General features: G+C 42.6%; 1 protein-coding gene across 1 annotated transcript in view; it reads left to right on the plus strand.

The window, feature by feature from the left end:
* Positions 1–4,017: 4,017 nt before the first annotated feature.
* Positions 4,018–22,892, plus strand: part of ENG (endoglin) — a 160,624-nt gene continuing 141,749 nt past the window's right edge. The window contains exon 1 of the mRNA XM_053695619.1: positions 4,018–4,254. The gene's annotated coding sequence lies outside the window, so the exon portion shown is untranslated. The remainder of the gene's footprint in view (positions 4,255–22,892) is intronic.

Raw genomic sequence — 22,892 nt, forward strand, 5'->3', positions numbered from 1 at the left:
AAACCATATGGAGTCTAGTGGGGGAACTGCTGGGAACAATGTAAAAGTGAATTCAAGTATCTTATGAGTGAAAATTCCATCTTAATATATACAGTCTCAACTTGTGTTATCCTCCACACGTGATACAATAAACAAACTGCTCTTCACCATCTTGGCCGCTGACGGCAAAGTAGCAGCTAGGATTCGGAAGAAAAAGGTCATACTAATAGTGAGGGAGTAGGGTGTTATGGGTGATGCGTTGACCAGTATACTATATAGTTAGTAGAAAATACAATTATCGAATATGTAAACTATGAATATATATTCAAGAACACCACCTGCTCTGTTAATGTATACACTCACTTAACACTGAAGCTCGATTCCTAATGTATAATAGATAGTGAAGCATGGCATAAGTGGGGCGATGGGATATGGGATAATCATCCACTCAGCACTAATGTGCAGCAAATCTAATAAGTCTCCCATATGTGTATATATCCAGAATAAAGGTCTAACATATGGCTATAACTATAGGTTCAATTTAACACTGAATCACTTAGATTATATATTAATAGCATTAACTGTCCCTGGCTACGTTTTTAGAGGACATTAAAATAACTAGAAATAGGAGAAGTTATTAACACAGTTTGCACAAGAAAAACAATGGCTACCACAAAATAACCATTAAGCATGGCATATATGATAACTGTTGAGCATTCGACTATAAATTGTTTATGATATCTATATTAGTCCAAATGACAAAGTCTTCCATAGCATCATTCTCATATGTAGATCTTAATAAAGGTCTGGAATGGCTATAACTATAGGTTGAAATTAACACTGAATCACTTAGAATATACACATATAAACAGTACTAATTGTCCCCGGCTACTTTTTTAGAGGACCTTAAAATAACTAGAATAGGAGAAGTTACTAACACAGTATACACAAGAAAGACAAGGGCTACCTTGCAGTAACTATTAAGCATGGCATATATGATAACTGTTAAGAATTCAACTATAACCTGTTTATGATATCTATTATAGTCTATAGGACAAAGTCATCCATAGCATCATTCTCATATGTAGAACTTATACCATGGAGTCAAAATTTCTAATCTGCTTTCACGGAGGTCCAGGGCAATGAACAAGTTGAAAAGAACTTGGTCTTTGAGAGTTTGTTATAGCTGACATTTCAGAGATAATGTTATCCAATGTGTTGTTCTCTTGCATGGATGGTGTATTCTGGGAACTATTATTAGACAGGGCACACTTTCCATATGTAGTATCAGAAAAGACCGTTCCCCGGTAGAAAAGCGCAAACACAGTTCCCGGCATCATCAGTATCAGCATAGAAGCGTATAGCAATGTGTCCATGTTAGGATCCACTAGAGGAAACTCCACAGATCTAACCTCAGGGGCGCAACCATATATCGGCTGCGGTGTACTCAATGTAACCAATGCATCATGTTTAGATGTCTCCCGCCTCTGTGAGCTCCAACTATCATTCATAGCAGTGGAGAGGACCCCTTGCTCAATTGCGGCGTTAGGACTATTAGGCAAATGTGAATTATCTTCCCCACCATAATAATCCGAGTATCCTCTCTCATTTGGCACATCAGTCATGACTGGCTCCAGTTATCTGTCTGTGGTATACCGCTGAGTTTTGGACAGCCTTGGAACTATAGCTACTAGTAAATGCTCCATAGCGGTAAACTGGTTGTCTAGTGTCTGGAGTAGTTTCCCCTCCCACATGGCTGCCATTATTATTGGTTCTGCTGTGTTGTTATTGTCAATAACAGACTTATTTGTAATATGGAACGATGAGCTCTGGTGGCTTTACCCAATTTCCTGGGGGGGGGGGTGCGGCAGCCTAGACCTTGAGGTCCTCAGTGTCTAATCAGATGTCCGCAGTAGCCTAGTTAGGGGCTTTTGAAACCAGCAGCCTCGTGGGCCTTGCCAATGAGCATAGATTAGGATATAATCACCAAACAGGGTCCGGAGTTTCTCCAGGATAATGTTAGGCAGGGTGTTACCATTAGGATCACAAATAATGGTTCCGATATCACCAAAGCCTGCAACAGCTTTCTATAATTGATGAAAAACCCCAGAGCTCCTGAATTGTGCGTCCTATCACTTCGGCAGTCAGCTCTGCCCCCCACGTAGATGTATTTTTTAATGTTTAATTAGCTGTTTAAATATTGAGAAAATAAGTGTAAAGTTTTAGGCCTAGATTACGAGTTGTGCGTTAGGGTTAAAAAGCAGCGTTCAGAGGTCAAAACGCTGGTTTTTAACGCTCGCTGGTATTACGAGTCTTGCAGGTACAGGTGTACCGCTGGTGGCGGTGTCCGGAGCGGCAGATTAGGGGTTAATAATATAATGCAGGTGTCGGCGATGTCAGGGGCAGCAGATTAGGGGTTAATAAGTGTAAGATTAGGGGTGTTTAGACTTGGGGTTCATGTTAGGTGTAGACATAACTTTTGTTTCCCCATAGGAATCAATGGGGCTGCGTTAGGAGCTTTACGCTGCTTTTTTGCAGGTGTTAGTTTTTTTTTTAGCCGGCTCTCCCCCATTGATTCCTATGGGGAAATTGTGCACAAGCACGTTTTACCAGCTCACCGCTAACGTAAGCAGCACTGGTATTGAGGTGAGATGTGGAGCGAAATTTTGCTCTACGCTCACTTTTTTGCGGCTAACGCCAGGTTTGTAAAGACCCGTAATACCAGCGTTGTCTGTAAGTGAGCGATGAGCATAAACTGCTCGTTAGCACCGCACAGCCTCTAACGCCAAACTCGTAATCTAGACGTATGTGTCTATAAAACGATGGGAGCTGCCATGTTGTAACTTAGGTTGCTTTATCTGCTGTGGCCAATTAGAGACAGTTATAAAAAGCTCACTAGAGTGTGCAACCAATAGCTGTGTGGGAATATATCAGTGTCCTGCACTTCCATTTCTAACAGGAACTGAAAAGCTCACAATTCCAGAATGGAATTACAGGAAAATGGGATTAAATAAATAATGAAAGTATATTGCAGAATATATATATATATATGCAATTTATACATTTATATTAATGTATCAATAAATATTAATGTCCCTTTAAACCTATTATAACTCTGTATCAGGTCGTATAGCCCGAGACATAGACCCAGGATCTACTACTTTTTGTTGTTGTAAAAAAAACAAATATTATAAAAAACAAAAGTCATACAACATATTTGCTTTTCTGATATAATTTACCAATGACCAATGGAATAAGAGGTAACTCCAGTTATTTTAGATGCTTGCCCAGTTACACTGATGAGAAACAATGCTCCCCAACTGGCAAATCTCAGGTCCCCGTTCCCTAGTGGCTTCTTTTTCTGCCAACTTGGCAGTCAATCCTTCTATTGCAGCTGAACAGCTGCTTATGTCCCTGGAGCTCTTTTTTTCTCAACGGAGCACAAGGGGTTCCCATCGCCCACTTTTATCTCAGGGCAACAGGGGATGGAGGAGAGGCCATCCTGGCTTTCTCTGCTAGCGTGATGCGCACGCTCGACTTGGCCCCGCCCACCGCCCTTTCAGTCGCCATCTTGGTTTTGGAGAGAGCAGGTTGTTCTGCGGCGGTGGTCGGGTTGGTCAAGACGGCGGGTGCGTCAGGTCTTCAGGGACATAAATCCTTAGTGTTCAATAGCATGGAGGTAGGTGGAGTACCAGGGGGAAGTGGTGGGCCTGGGGGGTCCCTCAGGGCGGATGCAAAAGGGGTATGAATGTGAAAGATTCAAATGGCAAAAAAAGGCAGCAAATAAAAAAAGGGCAGTTAAAGGGCAAGCAGGGCCCTTTACAACTCCTGCAAGCGGGGCTATAAAAAGAGAGTTGGGCATATGGATCTCATGCCGAACCTTAGAAAGAGGTTATTAGCTAGACATATTTCAGGAGGGGGCATTTTACAGGGGTCAGTCCATCAGGGGGAGCGGGTGGGGGGTTCTCTGGGCCCTCTGTTTCTTCCTGTGTTGCTCCCACTGTTGTTTCTGCCCCGCAGGTCAGCAAGAGCAGTTCAGAAGTGGTAAAGGTGATGCCTGGCGGCTTGGAAGTTCCCAATTCCACCAATGGAGGAACTACGGTTGGAGGAGAGGCTGTAGCAGGGACATCTGACTGCACACCATCTGGGACAGTTGAAGGAGGTGGTACTTACACCACAAGTTAGAGATGAGGATTCTTATACATCAGGGGACTCAGATAGTTCCACAGGGCTAAAGGATGAGGGGCACCGTAAATTATTCTGGATGATTCGTAGGTTAGTGGATAAAAAAACAAAGAACTTAGCAGTACAAGGTGTTTTAGCGGGTAGCAAAGTTGCAGGGTCCTCTGGGGTAACAGCAGTACAAGGGGATCTAGCCGAAGTAGTAAATCAGGAGTGGCTAGCACAGCGGACACATATCCCTGCATAGTGCATTCTTTACACTCTCATTTGAAGCCTAGGATAGCAAAAAAGATTAGGGAAAGGCACTATGTTAAGATTTTTGAATTGTCTAGAGCCTGGTTTCTCAACAGCCGGGCCGTGGCCCAGTACCGGGCCGTGATAGCCCTGCTGGTGGGCACTGACCTGTCATGCCTCCACTGCACACTCTTACCCCACTGCACACAAGGGGCAGACTGAGACCAATCAAGGCTCCAGGAAAACTGTCTCACACTGACCCAAATGTATTCAAATTTATGCAAATGAACATGGTAGCCTCCCTGCCCTAACCCCAACAGGCCCATCAACCTCCAGAACCAGGACCCCCAACATTAAGGGCCAAAGAAAGGGCCCCCAACCTCCAGGGCCAGACCTCACACTCCATGTCCCTCACAGCGTCAGACCCTAGGCAGGACCCCCACACTCCAGGGCCCCCACTAAACCCACATTGAACTGATTAGTTACTGATAGGGCAAATCCCTGCTGCTTACTATATATATAAATAAAACTACCGGGCCCTGGACATGTCCAGCTAAAATTTACTGGGCCTTGAGGTCACTTTGGTTGAGAACCACTGGTCTAGAGCAGCATACCAAATTAAAGAAATGGCGGAGGATGGTACGGGGGACAAGAAGGGAAAAAGGCCTAAAACATATCAGGAATGGATGAGCTGCTTTAGGGTCCTTGCTTCTTGCTACATTGAAGCAAACCCTGGTCAGGCTGTAAATATCCTTAAGTATATGGTAGTCATTGATGACATCCATGAGAGAGGGAAAGGAACGGCCTGGCATCAATATGACACTCAATTTAGGAGGATGCTAGAAGCAAACGCAGTACTGAACTTTGGGATGAAAGAAATGGACCGATGGTCCAATCTTAATCTCCTGGATAAAGCGGTTACAGCGCCAGTAAAACCAACTAGTATAGGCCAGCAGAATCACCCATTTCGTAAGAAAGGTCGCAGAGAGTGCTGGCGTTTTCAAGAAAAACCATGTGACAGGGGAGTGCAGTGCCTTTTTCGGCACATGTGCATCTATTGCAGTGGGCCCCACCCAGGGAATGATTGTAATAGAAAAAGAGACAGTTATGCGGGTAAGCAGCCATTCAGACAGGGTCCTGCAGGAAAGGGCTATTTTATGGTTTTTGGGTTCCAGTGTGCAGGATAGTTTCTCCCCCATTTGCAGTACGCAATTTGAAGTCAGCATATCAATTCCCCCGAAGCCCTAGAAGAAAAAATAGACAAGGAGGTCAGGTTGGGTAGGATGGCGGGCCCCTTTTCTTGCCCCCCATTTGAGCATCTGGTAGTTTCCCCATTAGGGGTAGTTCCCAAAAAAGAACCTGGGAAGTTCAGACTCATCCAGCACCTGTCACTCCCAAAAGGAAATTCAGTAAATGATGTGCTGGATGAGTCTGACACTTCATTGGCCTATCAGTCCTTTCAGTCAGCACTAGCTATAGTACAGAGTTTAGGCCCAGAAGCAGAAATGGCCAAGGTCAACATAGAGTCAGCTTTCCGTCTATAAACAATACACCTGTATAATTTCCACTTGATGGGCTGCAGGTTTCAGGGCCAGTACTACATGGACCGCTGTCTGCCGATGGGGTGTGCCATATCGTGTAAATGCTTTGAACAATTTAGTTATTTTCTCCATTGGGAAGTGGTTTGGAAGTCTGGTCTTGGGCAGGTGGCACATTACCTGGATGACTTTTTGTTTCTAGGAGTAGCGGGGTTGGGTGAGTGTTCATACCTTTTGGGGGTAGTCTTTGATGGCTGAGTTTAGGGTACCTTTAGCAAGTGAGAAAACAGAGGGCAGAGCTACATGCCTGGGTTTCCTGGGGATTGAGGTGGATACAGTGGCAAAGGAGTGTAGACTGCCGCAAGGTAAGATTCAAGCGGCCGCTGCATCCATCTACATCACCTTGGACACGGGTCAGGCTACCCTGAGGGATGTTCAGTCTGTTTTGCTGGGGACTCTGAATTTTGCAACGAGAGTCATTCCCATGGGCAGGATCTTTAACCATAGGATGGAGGCTGCCACAAGGGGCTTAAACAATCCTAAGTCGTGCATCAGACTGTCGCAAGCCATTAAAGCGGATTTACGGGTATGGCTAATTTTCTTGAAGTATTTTAATGGAGTAAGGATATGGAGGAATTCCTATCCAATCAAGAATTGCATCTATTCACGGATGCCATGGGTAGTACAGAGTTTGGGGCATACTTTAATGGTTTGTGGTGTACATCAACTTGGCCCCCTGAATGGAGCAGTGTAGGTCTGGTCAGGAATCTGACACTCCTAGAGCTATTCCCTATCTTAGTAGCTGTTGAATTGTGGTGGGATCAGTTGCAGAATAGGACAGTAGTTTTCTCGTGTGACAACCAAAGTGTAGTTTATGCCATTAAGAGGCTTTCCACAAGTTCTTCACCTGTGGTGAAAGTACTTAGGCTGCTAGTGCTTAGATGCTTGCGACATAACATCGCGTTTAGCGCTAGAAATGTTCCAGGGTTTCAAAACGGGGTAGCCAATGCTCTATAAAGTTTTCAGTGGGCTAGGTTTAGGGAGTTGGCATCAGGCGCAGACAGCAAGGGTAACATGTGTCCATCATATCTCTGGCAGGTGGTGAATTCTGTGGAGCAGTGTTGCTAGGAGTAAGTGGGGTAAATTCTTGAATGTATTCAATACCACATGGAGAACCCCTTCAGTTCAGTTATTCATTAGCTGGTTAGGTTCCCTGGAGGTTGCAGACTTATCTCCTGGTGCAATAGCGGGCAGGGCTGCAGCAGTAGCTTTTTTCTCTAAGTTGTACGGGGTGGAGGATGTAACTAAGAGTTTTTTAGGTAGGGCAGCCTTGAAGGGAGTTCGAAGGTTAGGGGGTAAAAGAAAAGATCTGAGAGAACCAATAACTAAGGAAAGGCTAACACAGTTAGTGGGGCAACTAGGGGGTATCTGTGACTCCGGTTTTGAAACGTTGTTCTCTGTAGCATTTTCACTGGCATACTTTGCAGCCCTTAGAATCAGAGAACTAGTAGCAAAATCCAGGACAACCGCGGGCGAAGGCTTATTATGGAACCATGTGTCAGGTAGTTTTGGTATATGTAGAGAGATCTAAGACGGATCAGGCAGGGAAGGGTAGATGGCTCAATTTCCTTTCTCAGGTGGAGCCATCAATCTGTCCTAAGGAGTCTCACGCCATAGTACAGCAATTGACCACTTTATTTATGCCCAAAATGGATAATATACAAAAAGGGCTGGATACCCTAACTGGGGGGGGGGGGGATAAACAAATAACCACACGTTTTAATGAAGTTGAGGAGAGGGTTTTCGGAATTAGAGGACTTCAATGTTGCACACACCAAGAAAGTAGAGGAACTGACACATCAGAACCAGATGCTACACCAACGCCTAAAAGATCTGGAAAACTTAAATTATGCTTACCTGATAATTTTCTTTTCTTCTGTACGGGGAGAGTCCACAGCTGCATTCATTACTTTTGGGAAATTCAGAACCTGTCCACCAGGAGGAGGCAAAGACACCCCAGCCAAAGGCTTACATACCTTCCCCACTTCCCTTATCCCCCAGTCATTCTGCCAAGGGAACAAGGAACAGTAGGAGAAACATCAGGGTGAAAAAAGGTGCCAGAAGAACGAATAAAAAAAGAATTTAAAGCCACCCACAGAAACAAACTGCAGGGAGCTGTGGACTCTCCCCGTACAGAAGAGAAGAAAATGATCAGGGAAGCATAATTTAAGTTTTTCTTCTTAAAACAGGGAGAGTCAACAGCTGCACTTATTAATTTTGCGAAATCAATACCCAAGCTTATAGAGGACACTGAATGCAAACGGGCGGGAACAAAGAGGCGGCATTCTGATGGCACCACAGCTTGACACAACCCGTATACCCAATAAAAAAAACTTCCTCAACAGAAGCAGGAGGAACAAAATATGGAAGAGAACAAGGTAACTGCCCATCAATTAGAACCATAAAGATCCCAGTTAGAGATCACACTAAATTCTGGACTCCACTAATCACACAAAAGCCTCTGAGGAGACAAAAATCCCACTCTCTAGAAGCACACAAAGAAAAACCTCTCCATGAACAATGGCAAAGGAAACAACAAACAAACTCCCACACCTCATTCTCCCTAACTGAAAGAAGGGAAGAATCAGATAATAAGATCCGAAAACCTCCAGAAACAATCCCCGAAGAGTCAGGGACAACACAGAGAGAGAAGCACCTAGCATAACTCGAAAAGAGCGGCTACCAGGCTGCAAGAGGACAAAATCCCATATAAAATACTCTACCGACGGAGGAGAGCAGGGAAAGAAAAAATTCCAGATCACCTCCTACATGGATCCAAAAAGAACCATGGAAAGCCTTAACCAGAACCGAAGTCCCAGAAGGACAAAGGGACAAAAGGTAGAACAAGACTACCTTACCATAGACAGAGAAATAGCACAGAGAACTGAACACCCATAGGTCAGAAAAAAAACCCTGGGAGCAGAACAGGAACAGAATAGTAACATCCGTTAACACCACAAACGAAAGCCGCTTCCATCGGATAGGCAGTCAGACTAAACGTCCAACCATAGTAACTAGCCAACCGACTAGCTAGCAAACTTGCAACAGGACATTCCTGGAAAAAAACAAGAGAAAAAACTCAGAAAGCAGGGCGGACCAACTCCCTCCCTACTAGAAAACAAAGAAAGGAGGACAACACCCTGACCAATAAAGATGAACCAACTACCCACTAAGGGAAGGTTCCCAAATCAACTGCAAGGCCTCCCAACCTAAGTAAGGATCCTTCTGGAGACAAGAGACGTGGTCGATACCCAAACAGAACAGTCAGAATTCCTGACCCCTACTCTGATCAAACAGTCCTATCACAGAAGCGACTGTCAATGTCCCCAAGGACAAGAGAGATTAAAAAATCCCAGCATCGACAAGGCCCGGAGATCAGATAACAAATTTCCAGCCACGAGTTCCTAAGGAAAACAAGAAGGAAAGAGGCATCAACACCCAGAGAGACTAACTCGGGATCCAGGATACCTATCCTGATTACCCCTCAGAAACCCAAAGGGAGGGTACACTGCAGACAAGAGAAACCCTCAACCCACTGAACTCCTAGAGACAGATGAGGAAAACTACCTCAGGAGGAGCCAACTGGATAGCGCAGTAGACCAGAGCCTTCCAAATAGAAAGAAAACAAAGAAACCCAGGAATATTCCAGTAAAGAAATTCCCAGGAAAAACTTCCTCCATCTCTCCAGAAGAGAGAAAGAACCGCACCAGTATGAACAAGGAAATTTCCCCATGACCGGGAAAACAAGCTTACTACTGAATGCTGGACAGATCCAATACTGTTAAAATCTGGAAAACAGATTAACCAAACTGCCAAGTCAAAGACAAGGACTAGGTTAAAATACTGGTGGCGGATCAAGACCAAAAACCACAAAGTTACCTGGAAATTAAATTTGCACAAAAGTTGATGCATGCCATACCCCCATGGGGTCTTGAACTCTGATCTCTCATGAAGTATCCCAGTGGTTGTCCACTCAGCCCCAAAAGGCTTCTAAGATAACACCCACAAAGTCCAAAGGCAAAGGAAGAACCCAAAAGAGATCAGAACTCCATGATTGAGAGAAAATGACAGTCTCTAAAGATCCAGTCTGGATTAACCCTCAGACAACCTACAGCTCAAGGAATTAACGAATGAATGAGCATCCTAAAACTCCTATCGGTTGACAGCAAAATAGACTGCATAACAATCCCCCAGATCCCCAAGTATATAGGTTTAAAAAGAGGATACTGCAAGGACAAAAACGGTCCCTAAGAACCGAGTCTCCGCAACCAGATGACCGAAAGCCCTACCCCAAAAGGCAAGGGGAAGCGAAAAGCACAGCATTCCTCAAAAAAGAGTAGAGAAACACTGGCAAAATAGATCTGAAAATCGGACAATCCCATCCACAAGGAGTACCAATAGGGGGAAATAATCGCCCCCTACACCAGGTATTTCAGTTCTCCGTGCAGACATCTGATTCTCCCCCTTCGGAAGGGAGGACTCTAGCTCCTGTCCAAAGGACCTCAAGAACTACAAATATACTGCCATAGCAGAATTCGTAATCCCAGCAAAACATGTAAGCTATGCAGGGACAAAACACTTAGTATCGAGTACGACCAAACATTGGATGTCCCACCAAGATGAAATAAAGTAGGACCAGCCTGATATCTAGGATAGAAGGGAATCCTATATCTTGTAGAAACAAGAAAAACAACCTTGTAACATGAGGTAAGCAAACTTAGTACCCAAACAGGACCAGCTTGTTGTCAAGGATACAAAATGTCCGCTATAACCTCCAAAGAACACAGAGAACTAGTACCCAACCAGGACCAGCCTGCTGACCAGGGTACAACCAAACTGTTCAAGGGCTAACTGAAAGTTCTAAACCCTAGCAGGGTTAAACTAAACAAACAGACAAACGACAGACAAAGAAGCTCTGAGGCTTAAACATTGTCGTAAAATAATCGTTTATTTTTTTTATTTGACTTCCGCCGGAAGTAACATCAATCGCGACCACAAAATTGCTAGCATCAAAATCCCAGAGAAAAAGAATTTCCCTAAAAAGGAAAATCTACAACAGCCACGAGCTCCAAAATAAAGAAATTAAACACATCCTAACCGGATCAAAAGAAAGTAGGCCGCACCCGCAGGTAAATGCCAAAGAGGAATGGAAACACTAACAGGACAAGCCTGTCAGAAGTCCTAATCCTCAGGAGCTCAGAACTGGGATTAGACACACAAAACAAGAGACGACCAGGAATAGGATCTCATCCCTCCATCGTCTAGCGCTGTTCGCCATCTGATTCAGAGGCATGAGGATCTGTTGACGAATCAGAACTGGAATCCTCCAAAGCCTCCAACAAATGCCGTAGCAGTACACGTAGGTGCGCCAGTCTGAATCTAAATGCAAAATTCACCTCCGGCGGGGCATCTGAAAGACCCGACCCTGAAGGCTGTACCCCTGAAGCCTCAGAGGAAACCGCTTCCGCAGAGGAAAAATCTGATATAATCGAGCTCGCACCTGACACCCCCAGGTTAAGGGGACACTGACAAACTCTTTGTTTGGAATTAGGAAGACGTAAGTGCACCAACGGCAAAGATATGGCCATGCGGAACCGTGCAGTAACCTCTGGTGGAAATAAACCTCCCTCCAGAGAAGGGGTAACGGTATGCGGGACATCTGGCTGTGTAGAAACAGAATATTCTAGGGAACGCACCTTATGGGACATAGAATTCTCAGAGGTGGATTACCCTGGCCTCACCACAATCTACGCAAGTAACAGAATCGGGATCAGAGAAATCCTTCTCCAAACTATCAGAATCCTCCATAGCTTATTAATTATGGACAAAAGCAACTGGCACCTTACACCCCCAATGACTGGGGCACTCAGACCCAGACAAGTAGAGAAACAGATCCTCTCCACTGACACTTGGTCACGATACAGAAATGGAGAATGAAAACGTGCCCATGCCCGGTCACAAGGTGCGACATGTAGGTCAAAGAAAAGTGCGCCAGTCCACAAGAACTGTGTAGCTCTAAAAAATTGTACGTTCCCTAATAGCCATGAGCCCCAACATTTCTATACATAAGCAGACAGAATCACATAACAACCATGATTAAAGTCCCCCACTGCTCAATAACCCCCCTCAGGAGATATCAACCTTTGATTCCATAAAGATAAAGGAGTCCCACTGAGACCCTGTCTTCTATCATTTACATTACATTACCACAATGAAAGGAAAATGAAAGATCTTACTGGAATCTATGCCGTGGAACAGTAGCATGGTCCTTCAAGTTTGACAGATAGCAGCGTTGCTTCTGACATGGACTTGAGTGAAGAAAGCAGGCAGCGAAACTCGTCAACGCTGATTGCTTGTGGAGCTGTTAATATGAGTCGGATGGTTTAGCAGAAAGACTTTTCCTGCATCTTTGGACTCTAACTTTCGTCCATGCTCTCACTGAGAGGATGACAGGACTACTTAAAACTCCCGTCCCATCTCGAAGAGTACTACCCTCTATAAGAGACTACTCCGAAATCTTCTGACACTTCTCTGCCAATTTCCTGTGACTAAAGGCAAAGCATGACTGGGGGATGAGGGAAGTGGGGGAGGTATTTAAGCCTTTGGCTCTGCCAATCTCCTGTGACTAAAGGCAAAGAATGACTGGGGGATGAGGGAAGTGGGGGAGGTATTTAAGCCTTTGGCTGGGGTGTCTTTGCCTCCTCCTGGTGGCCAGGTTCTTAATTCCCACAAGTAATGAATGAAGCCAAGGACTCTTCCCATTTGAAGAAGAAAAACAGATCAAGGCAAAATAATGTACGATTGGTGGGCCTGCCTGAATCTGTCAAATTCTCAGAAATAATACACTTCATTAAACAAACTCTTCCAACTTTACTAGGCATAGCTGCAGGCACCCTTAGAGGCAGTGCTGAAAGGGCGCATAGGGTCGGACCAGAGAGACAACATGTTAAAGAGGGACAGCCCCCTAGACAAGTGATGAAGGTTCAAGTACTACGAGCCTATCACAGACTTCCCTCCTTAACATTTGAAAATGCCAAACTCCTGCTCTTCCAATATTACTCTGCGGAGTTGATGAGGAAATGTAGAGAATTTTCTGAGATCTGCTCTGCCTTAAACAGGGAAGGGGAAAAGGTGTACCTACTATACCCAGATCAGCCAGATTAAAGCTGATGACCGATAATGGTCCCACATTTTTTGACTCACCCTTGGAGGTTCAGGAATTTCAGAGAGTGATTCAGACGCCACCAGCCAACCCACCTGATAGAGCAATGCAGGTTGACCCTGATTGAGGACCTGAACTGTCCCTTTGATGATCTTTTTCATTATAAATTACCTCTTTTACTCTGAGGTTTTCAACATTTGGATGTGGTTTGGAGCTAGCTGCTTTTTGTGCAGTTGCCTCTTCTGTTAGAGGGTCTTTAGCGTTGAATTCCATGCAAGTTTGTTTCTGGAGTACAATTTACACCATTGCCCTTAGTATACTTTGACTCTGCATTTTCTCTTGAAACAATATTGATGGTTGTATTGTCTGTAACACTATTGTTGGTAAGGTGCATTACAGTAGATCACATTGATAGAGATGACTTACCAAAGACACCATATTTAATACTGTTATTGTATTTATTTAAAATGTTATTACTGTTATTAGTTAATGTGAATACTCTTAAGAGTCTATTGCTGGGCTTTGCATTTATTTACCGTTGTGTTAAGTTTGTGACTAAACATACTATGTGGGAGGAGACCTTTTGCAGGGACGTCCCCCTCTGCGACAATTGGGAGCCTGGCGTGTTTTTTACCTCTATATTTTTTATTGAGGTTATAAACAAGTACAACAGACAAATTATGTCAGAGTTCCAAGCATAAAAAAACACATAAACATAGTCTCCAGATACTGACATCTCAAAGTAAGAATACAAATACTGCCTATGAAGACAAATAAAAAGTGAACCTCATTTTTTTTTTTATATTAAGGTGTATCCCCTTAGAATATAGTAAGATATGAGATGAAGAAATCTCCCCCAGAGATATACAGAGGCCTATCTTGGACCACCTGAAGTAGATTTAAGACATAATGGGGGACTATGGGGAGGAAATAAAATAACAAACCGGGCAACTCTTGGACCCAAGATATTTTATAAAATGATAATTAATCAACATTATGTACAGTGAGCTGAGCATATGAAGTAAATATATAGAAAGGATCCTCAAGCCTGAAAAGTGATGTCACCCATGCGAGGAATAGAGGTTAGAGAGCTTGTTAAGCTTAATCTAGTGTAACTAACATTCAAACAGGTAGAGTACTAATAATAGTCTAGATTAAACTAGTTGTCACTCTGTAGATATCCAGCTCTTAAAGGAACCATGGGACCGTCTGGTTTAATAGGTTACTTACTGGGCAAAGGGACAAGGTACTATAGTAAATTAGGGTGCATGTTATTTAGGCACTATTGGAGTATAATAACTCAGTTAAGTCGTTAGAAACTTAATGTTGAGCCAGTAATGTGAAGGGCATGTTAGATATAGGTAGGGAATAGGCATGGAATTAATTATCGAGCCAGATAGATGTAAGCTTGCAAGTTTTAACCATCTTTAAGCTCATCAAGTAATATGGAATCCAGGGCATGCTATCTATTTTCCTGTTACACTATCCTGAGACAGCCATACTGGAACCGTTTCTTGTAACTGTTAAAGCCTCTTATGTGTTAGTGACATTAGATATGGTTAATATGAGTCATGGAGACTTCAGGCTGGAGGCGGGGCAGACAGGTAGCTGCAGGTAGTTGCCGTTGTGGCTCCGAGTCTCTGTGAGAGACACCATTACACCTGCCAGCCCATGCTGTTTCCCTTGGCCGGCCACGGCTTGGGTCCTAGGATCGCTGGTCCTGCATGGGAAGTCTGAAGATACAGCCTAATAGTGCATGGTGGCTGATGCACAACATTTCTGTGGTCAATTTACCTTCCAGCTACTGTAGCGGCTCACTAAAGCTGCCGGACAAATTGCGGCTAGCTGTAAACAATACAAAGGTTAACAAGGTAACAAAGATAGACGCTATCTATTGCCGTGTACTGTGCTAGAAGGCTGCCTATTACCTATGTCTCCTGGTTAGATGGAAGAGAGTATGCGGCTCTACTGGGCTCCTGAGTAATTACCCTGGTTGGACAGAGATACGGGAGCCTGAAGGTGTTTGCATTACAGGAAGCTACTGTAAGGAGTTCTGGGCTCGCGAGAGTGAGCAGCGCACACACCGTCTTACCGCAGCCGTGAGTTAGCCCGGTTGGCTGGTTTGAGCATATTTCCTGATCATCTCTTGCTCGCCTCCTTGCACATCTCTCCAGTCTCGGACCTGTGCGATGGGTAGCAAAGTGGATTACTGAGGACACTGTGCAGGCCTGTCATTGACACTCAGAAAGGTATTGTATGACTTGTTCTGTTTTGTTCCTGCCTTATCTTGGCCACGGTTGTACGGTGTAGCAAGGAGAAGCATAGGGCAGCAAAGTTGAATGACAACAAGCTCCGCACCAGGAGGTCGGGTAATATTGATACTATAAGAGACTAGCCGCCCCTAAGGTATAGGGCAAGTGGGAACTGATTAATAGCTGGCTTTGACCAGTGGTGGACTTGTGGAAATCAAAGCCGGCAGAACAGCGAGATTTTGTCCCATTAAGACTGTCAATGGTTTTGGTATATGGGTCCCCTGGAATCTGCCTAACATAAGAGTTCTTGTGGGGTTACTGTAGAGCTTGTGTATCCCCCAATATATTTATACCTCTGGAACTCCTGCTACCTGTTAAGCCTCTAAGGTTATTTGTATTTTCACATTCGGTCGCAGGGGGCCTGTTTTAAAAAATGTTGCAATAACTATGTTTAAAGTGTATACTATTACAGCTCTAGGTTTTGCTTTTTTTTGTTTTGTTTCTCCTTTCATGTATAATAATGTTGCAATAGCGAGTTTTTTAAATGTGAATAGCATTGTATCAATTTTTATGAATGCTTTTCGTCTAGACGTATATCCTAAGAATGTAATTTCACTGTGGACATTTTTTGTTTGCTAGCTACTAGAATATAGAAATTAAAGATTGTACTTAATATCTAATTGTATGAGAACATGGGCATATAGTGCAACAGGGTAGGTTCTCTTATCATTATCAAATAAGAGGGTAAGAGGAGTAAAAAGTATACAAGATACTACGTAGAGATTGACATCATTAACCCTGATACGCCTTATTTAAGGATATAACTATATACTATAGCCCACGAGAGAGCTGCAATTTTTTTTTAATTTTTTTTTTGAGTGAGGCTGCTTGTCTTTTTCACTAGAAGTTCTGGCGTTAATCTATACATAGTAGAGGTTTATCGTTTCTTGGTATAATCACTGATAGAAGATTTTTTGTATTATATTAGACTTAATCAAGGTCCACATAAACACTGGATTTTAGATAAGCTCAAGAGGTGGTATAGCACCGCAGGCTATATTTGCGGGTTCTTTTGAGTAAATTTTGCACAATAAGAATTTTTTATAAATATTAGAAATAGAAGTGTTATAGTTAAACGTGCACCAGAGCTACAAGTATCTTTTGTCGGACCTTTTTTTTTCTCTCCCCCTCTTCCTTAGAGTTATTGTTGACTGTTCCTCCTTGTCTTTTACGGTACCAATAATAGGTTTTGGGGATCTTTTTGGTCCATGGATAGATACATGCTCTATAAGAGCTCACCTTCGAACATGCCTCCTAAGCAAAAAGACAAGAGGGGGGGGGGGTAGCAGGAACCTTGACTCTAGTATTGATGCATCTCAGGAAAAAGGTAGTTTCAATCCCATGAGTAATAATATGGTAGAATTTGCAGCGGAAGTAGCCAAAATACTGAACCCTCGATTTGATCTGATTAAAATGGAGATTAAGACTGAGATATCAAATCTTACGGCTGAGGTCAGGCAGTTCTCTGCAAGACTAGATGAAGTTGAAAATAGAGTTTCTGACCTTGAGGACAGATATGCTGCTATCTCAGATGATGAAATCTTATGTGCCATTAAGAAGTCCAAGTTAAATAAAGCGCCTGGGGCAGATGCGCTGCCTATAGAATTCTACAGAATTCTGCAAACCCAAACTTTACCCATTTTGAATAAATTATTTAATTTATACTTTTCAGAAAATTCTACTTGCTCACCATATTTTGCGGCGGCCAACATCTCTTTAATCCTGAAGAAGGATAAAGATCCTGAATTACCTAGTTCATATAGGCCGATTTCAGTTTTGAATACTGATTACAAGATGTTAGCCACTATTCTAGCTAATCGATTGAAGCCACATATTGGAGACTTAATCCATGAAAACCAATCTGGATTTATGCCAGGACGGAACCCGGTAAGAAACATGAGGAAAGTTCTAGTACTTATAGAATCCATTTGGAATAAATATAGGACTGCGGGATCTCACGTGTTGCAGGATAAAGCTATTCTAACGGTCGATGTCGAGAAGGCTTTTGACCGGATTGGTTGGGACCATCTGTTTTTCTCATTAGGGCAATTTGGGTTCTCTGGGCATTTCAGTAATTACATCAGACTTATCTATAGTTCTCCCACATCGGCAATTATCATTAATAATATGATTTTGCAACGCTTTGTTTTACAGAGAGGGACCAGACAGGGATGTCCACTCTCTCTGTTGATTTTTAATATTTGTTTAGAGCCTCTAGCGATACTACTGCGCCAGGAATTAGAAGGTATTTTGTTGGCGGGTGACAAATTGGTCTTACTGCTATATGCAGACGACCTATTACTATTCATGTCTAACGTGAGAGAGTCACTGCCAATATTTCAGAACATTATCACTCAATTTGGAGCAATTTCGGGGTACAAGGTTAATATTCTGAAATCGGAATTGTTATGGTTATATAGAAATCCGGCACTTAGAATTACTCATCCCTTTGCGGAAGTATCCCAAATTACATACTTAGGCCTCAGACTCACCAAAAACCCAGAGGAATGGTACGAGTTGAATGATACACAATGTTTGCAACATTGTATGAGGAAACTTGAGGATTGGACTTCCCTACCTATCTCATTATCAGCCCGAGTGGTCATGATCAAAACGATTATTTTCCCCAAATTTTTATATATTTTTCAAAATATGCCAATTATCATGCTTGGGAAAGATGTTCTTAAGTATAATAAGGCCTGCTCTAGATTCCTATGGAATAACGCTAAACCACGTATTGCCTCCCATCGACTGATGAATTCAAAGTTAACTGCTGGCTTAGCGCTACCCAATATTCAAGCATATAATCTAGTTGTTTCCGCTAGATTTGCAATAGACTGGATAACTGAAAAAGATCAAATTTTTTCATTTAGCTGGGAGTCTCAATTAGTGGCACCGTTTCAATTAAAGGCGCTGTTACACTGTCCTTTGACTGCGCTTCCTTCAAACGTATTTTATGCATCCTTGTTTAAAATTTTTATAGTTGCCTGGCAAAAACTGTGTGCCGAATTAGAATATTCCCTGTTTGTATCTCATTATTTACCTATATGTGGTAATCCCAACTTTAGTCCTGGTCTGTCAAATATGATATTCAAAACTTAGGAGAGAAAAGGGCTTAAATTTATGGGAACAGATGGTCACCCAATATTATTTGCTGAATTACTTGATAAGTTTGCTCTTACATCACGTGAATTCTATGCGTACCTCCAAGTTCGTCACTTTCTTTTGGAAATACTCCAAAAGTATGACACAAACTGGTCTCTGGGAGAATTGCAAGATAGGATAGCTAGTTATTTAAATGGACTTTACTCAATTTCCTCAATATATTTACTGTTAAACCAGAAAACATCTAGGTCGCAGGTCAATGATATGGTAGCAAAATGGCAGAAGTGGTTTCCGGATATAAATGGACAGACTATCATTAAGAGCTTTAAAAAAATACAACAAGCATGGGTACCAACATCGTGGAGAGAATCTCATATCAAAGTCTGCCTCCAAAGTTATCTCACTCCAGGAATTTAGTCCGAATGGCATAAAACCAAGGTGTTCTGTTCCAGATGTAGTGCTGCAGAAGCAGATATATTCCATTGCTTTTGGCAATGCCCCAAAATGTTGCAGTTCTGGCAAAAAATTAATTACTGGATGAATGCAACTCTGCATCTGGACCATCAACTGGTTCCAATGGAGATCTTCTTTTTGGTTAAATTTCAAGGTGTTGCTAAAAACTTTAAACTTATAAACACTATTGTATTATATGGGCGTAATATAATTTTAAAGCACTGGAAGACACGTTCAGCTCCTAAGTTTGCCCACCTTAAAAATGCATTAACTACACAATTTACGATGGAACAATTTAACATGTCATATCCGTATGAAGAATATTTGCCCCCGTTTTTTAGGAAATGGGAGAGTTTCATCATGTCAGTACCTATAGCTTGTCAAAAGAAATTGATTAAACCATTTAGTAATTCAATATATGCTCAAGCAAATATATATGCCGGTCATTTTCCTGAATATTGGGCAGTTGGGAGTTAGTGAGGTGGGCGGGGTGGGCAGTGGGGGTGGCGGTGTAGGGGGAAGGAATTATTCTTTTTTTTTTTTTTTTCTTTTTTGTCTTGTCTTGTCGTGTTGCATTTTGTTTTATGTCTGGTTTTGTCTGTTCTCTGTGTAGGTTTGCTGATGTTGCTTCTTACGATACACTGGTATTATTGCTTTGTATAAGCGCTTGTATTGAGATACTTTAAACGGTGGTCAATCAAATATGCAGATTAAATAGTAACATTTTTAGTTAAGCTAGGATGGATTTATACAAGATTGATTGTTATTTCTGCTATTCAGAGTTTTGTAAGCAAGACGCATTTTTGTTATTATTTTACAAATGCGAATCTGTATTAACACATGTCTTTTATTCTTTGTTATAAATAAAGATTTATAAAGATATGGTTAATATATAGCGTAGTACCTCACATCTTTAAATATCTATAAATAGAATAAGTAAGGAATAAGTATAGGATTAAATATTAAATTGTAGGAAAATAAGCTTTCTATATTTGCATAGCCTTGACAATTCTAGATAGTGCGTCTTCTAATAATCCATTGGGTATTATTTCTTTGTTGCATAGAATATTAGGGATCTCCAAATTGCTAGAACATTAAATGGAGATAAAGTTGGTATATTAAAGGGGTTAACCTGGTATAAAACCTACTCCATATGGAACTAAAAATACATCATATAAATGAGGGTTTATGCGTATATTATGGGGTTAATAATCTGACGAACTGAAAATAGAAATGCCGGGAGTCCACTTGTAGTATTTCCATAAAAATGAGCTTTTATTTGTGCATGTTAAAATTCATGGGATAAGCATATCCCTGTGCCTCACAAACAGGCTAACGGGTTTCGGTTAAACACCGTACTCATAGCCATTAAAAGTGCATATACAATTGCGGCTTAAAAACCCTTACACAGCTCTCTGATTGGTTAGGGATAAAAAGGCACACCTGAGTAATCTGACTTAACCCCTTGGAGCTATATCAGTTTTCTTGTATAGTGTACTATGAGAAACACATGTATGCAAGACTAAATCTATTTAACTATTCACTTCTATCTTAATCATAGTTACATCTCATAGAAATAATAGCCTTGCGAATCACTATTCCCAGAATATGTGTGATATTTTAATAAATCTGGTCAATTAATTAAAACTAACATACACTGCTTATTAGCAAAATGGGATTGATTTAATTAATCAAAGCGCAACTATCACTATTTGTCTACTACCCCTTAGAAGGTATAAACTCATTAGTAAAGAGACCTTAATGGATGTCCATAGACTTTCCTATAGAGCAAAAGGGGGTGTATGGCAGTTTTAAACAAATTGAATTAAACAATATGTCATAAGAATGGCAGAAATATCAGGAGAACATAGCAAATTATCGGGGTATCTAAGTATCAAGATATCAATATATCAGCATTCAAAACTAACACCAATAATTAATAAAATCATACTCTGAATTTAGCCCCTTGGGGAGCTTGGTCTGGAGCTTAAAGATCCAGAACATCTCTTGGCGTGATAATGTCTGAAATTTATCACCCCCGCCCCCCCCCCCCCTTTTGATCCTTTGATAGTTTCTATAACCATCCATTTAAGAGTATCACTTTTACCCTCATGTTTGGTAACAAAATGTTGGACTAGTGGGGTACCACTTATACCCACATTGATAGTGGAGAGATGCTCCCGTATTCTGGAGCACATCTCCCTTGTCGTAAGACCCACGTACTGCAGTACACACTGGGTGCACCACAGTAAATAGACTACATAAGTGGACCTACAATTCAAACATGACCTTACTTCAAAAGTTTCACCTGTAGCAAAGGAGCTAAAGGTAGTGGAAATATGCACATGCTCGCAAACCTTGCATTGGCGATACCCACACCTATATGTATACTTTGCAGTCAGCCGAGATGACTGTGTGGCAGCTATGGGTTTACTTGAGATGGCGATACCATGTTACCTATGATCTTGTTCCTGCGGTAGGAAAACCTGCAGCCATCCCTCACCAAGTCTGCCAGACAGTCATCTGCTGCCAGAAGACCATAATGTTTACGGACTATTCTGCAAATGTCATTGTACTGTGCAGAGTAGTCTGTCACAAAGGTCACTCCCTTGGAGATTTTCTTTATCTGTTTATTCTCCTGTAGCAGTGCCCATCTATCAATGGTGTTGACTTCATTGCGAGCCCTGCGTATGACCTTATTACTGTATCCTCGTTCACTTAGCTTTTGTGTTAAAATATCTGCATGTTTCCTATAGCTATTAGGCATAGTACAGTTCCTTTTAAACCAAATAAATTGGCCCTTCGCTATAGAGTAGGGCACATGCCCTGGGTGACAGCTGCTTGCGTGCAGCAGACTGTTCCCAGAAATGGGCTTTCTATAAACTTGGGAAATGATACAACCAGAGATATCCCCCTTGAGATGTAAATCAAGGTAGTGAATACTATCGGCATCAAAGACATAGGTGAATCTCAGACCAACTTCATTGGTATTAATCCATGTCACAAAATTGGATGCCTCTTCCCCACTTCCTGCCCAGATCAAAATCAGATCATCTATGTACCGATGGTACAGTCTGATATGATGTCTATATGGGTTCCTATCTGCATAGACGTGGGACAGCTCCCACCAACCCATGAAAAGGTTGGCATAAATGGGCGCAAATTTTGCGCCCATAGCCGTCCCATGTCTCTGCAGGTAGAAAGACCCCTCAAATTGAAAGTAATTGTGAGTGAGCAGGGAGTGGGTAACCTGAAGTACAAAAGCTCTGAATGGCTGACCATAATCTGTGTGATGTGTGAGAAAATATTCTATTGCCTCCATACCCTTCTCATGGGGTATGGAGGAATATAATTCCACAACATCGATGGTCAACCATTTAGATTCCTCTGTCCACTCTAAGTTCTCTGTTAGATTTAACCCCTTAACGACCGAGGATGTGCAGGGTACGTCCTCAAAAAAAAGGCAGTTAATGCCTGAGAACGTACCCTGCACGTCCTCGGTTTGGAAAGCAGCTGGAAGCGATCCTGCTCGCTTCCAGCTGCTTTCCGGTTATTGCAGTGATGCCTCGATATGGAGGCATCCTGCAATAACTTTTTTAAGCCATCCGGTGCAGAGAGAGCTACTCTGTGGCCCTCTCTGCACCGGAGATCGGTGGCTCCCTGCGTTGGTGGGTGGGAGCCGGACCGGGAGGCGGGTGGCGGCCATCGATGGCCCTGGTTATCTGCAGGGGGGGCGGGATCGTGGGCGGGGATGAGCGGGGGGCGCGCACGGACGCGCGCGCGTGCACGGGAGGGCGGGGGCGGGCGCGTGCACAGGGAGGGAGCGGGTGGGAACCGCTACACTACAGAAAATGTGTTAAAAAAAAT

Source organism: Bombina bombina, chromosome 12 (assembly GCF_027579735.1).
Source record: "Bombina bombina isolate aBomBom1 chromosome 12, aBomBom1.pri, whole genome shotgun sequence".
NCBI lineage: Eukaryota > Metazoa > Chordata > Amphibia > Anura > Bombinatoridae > Bombina > Bombina bombina.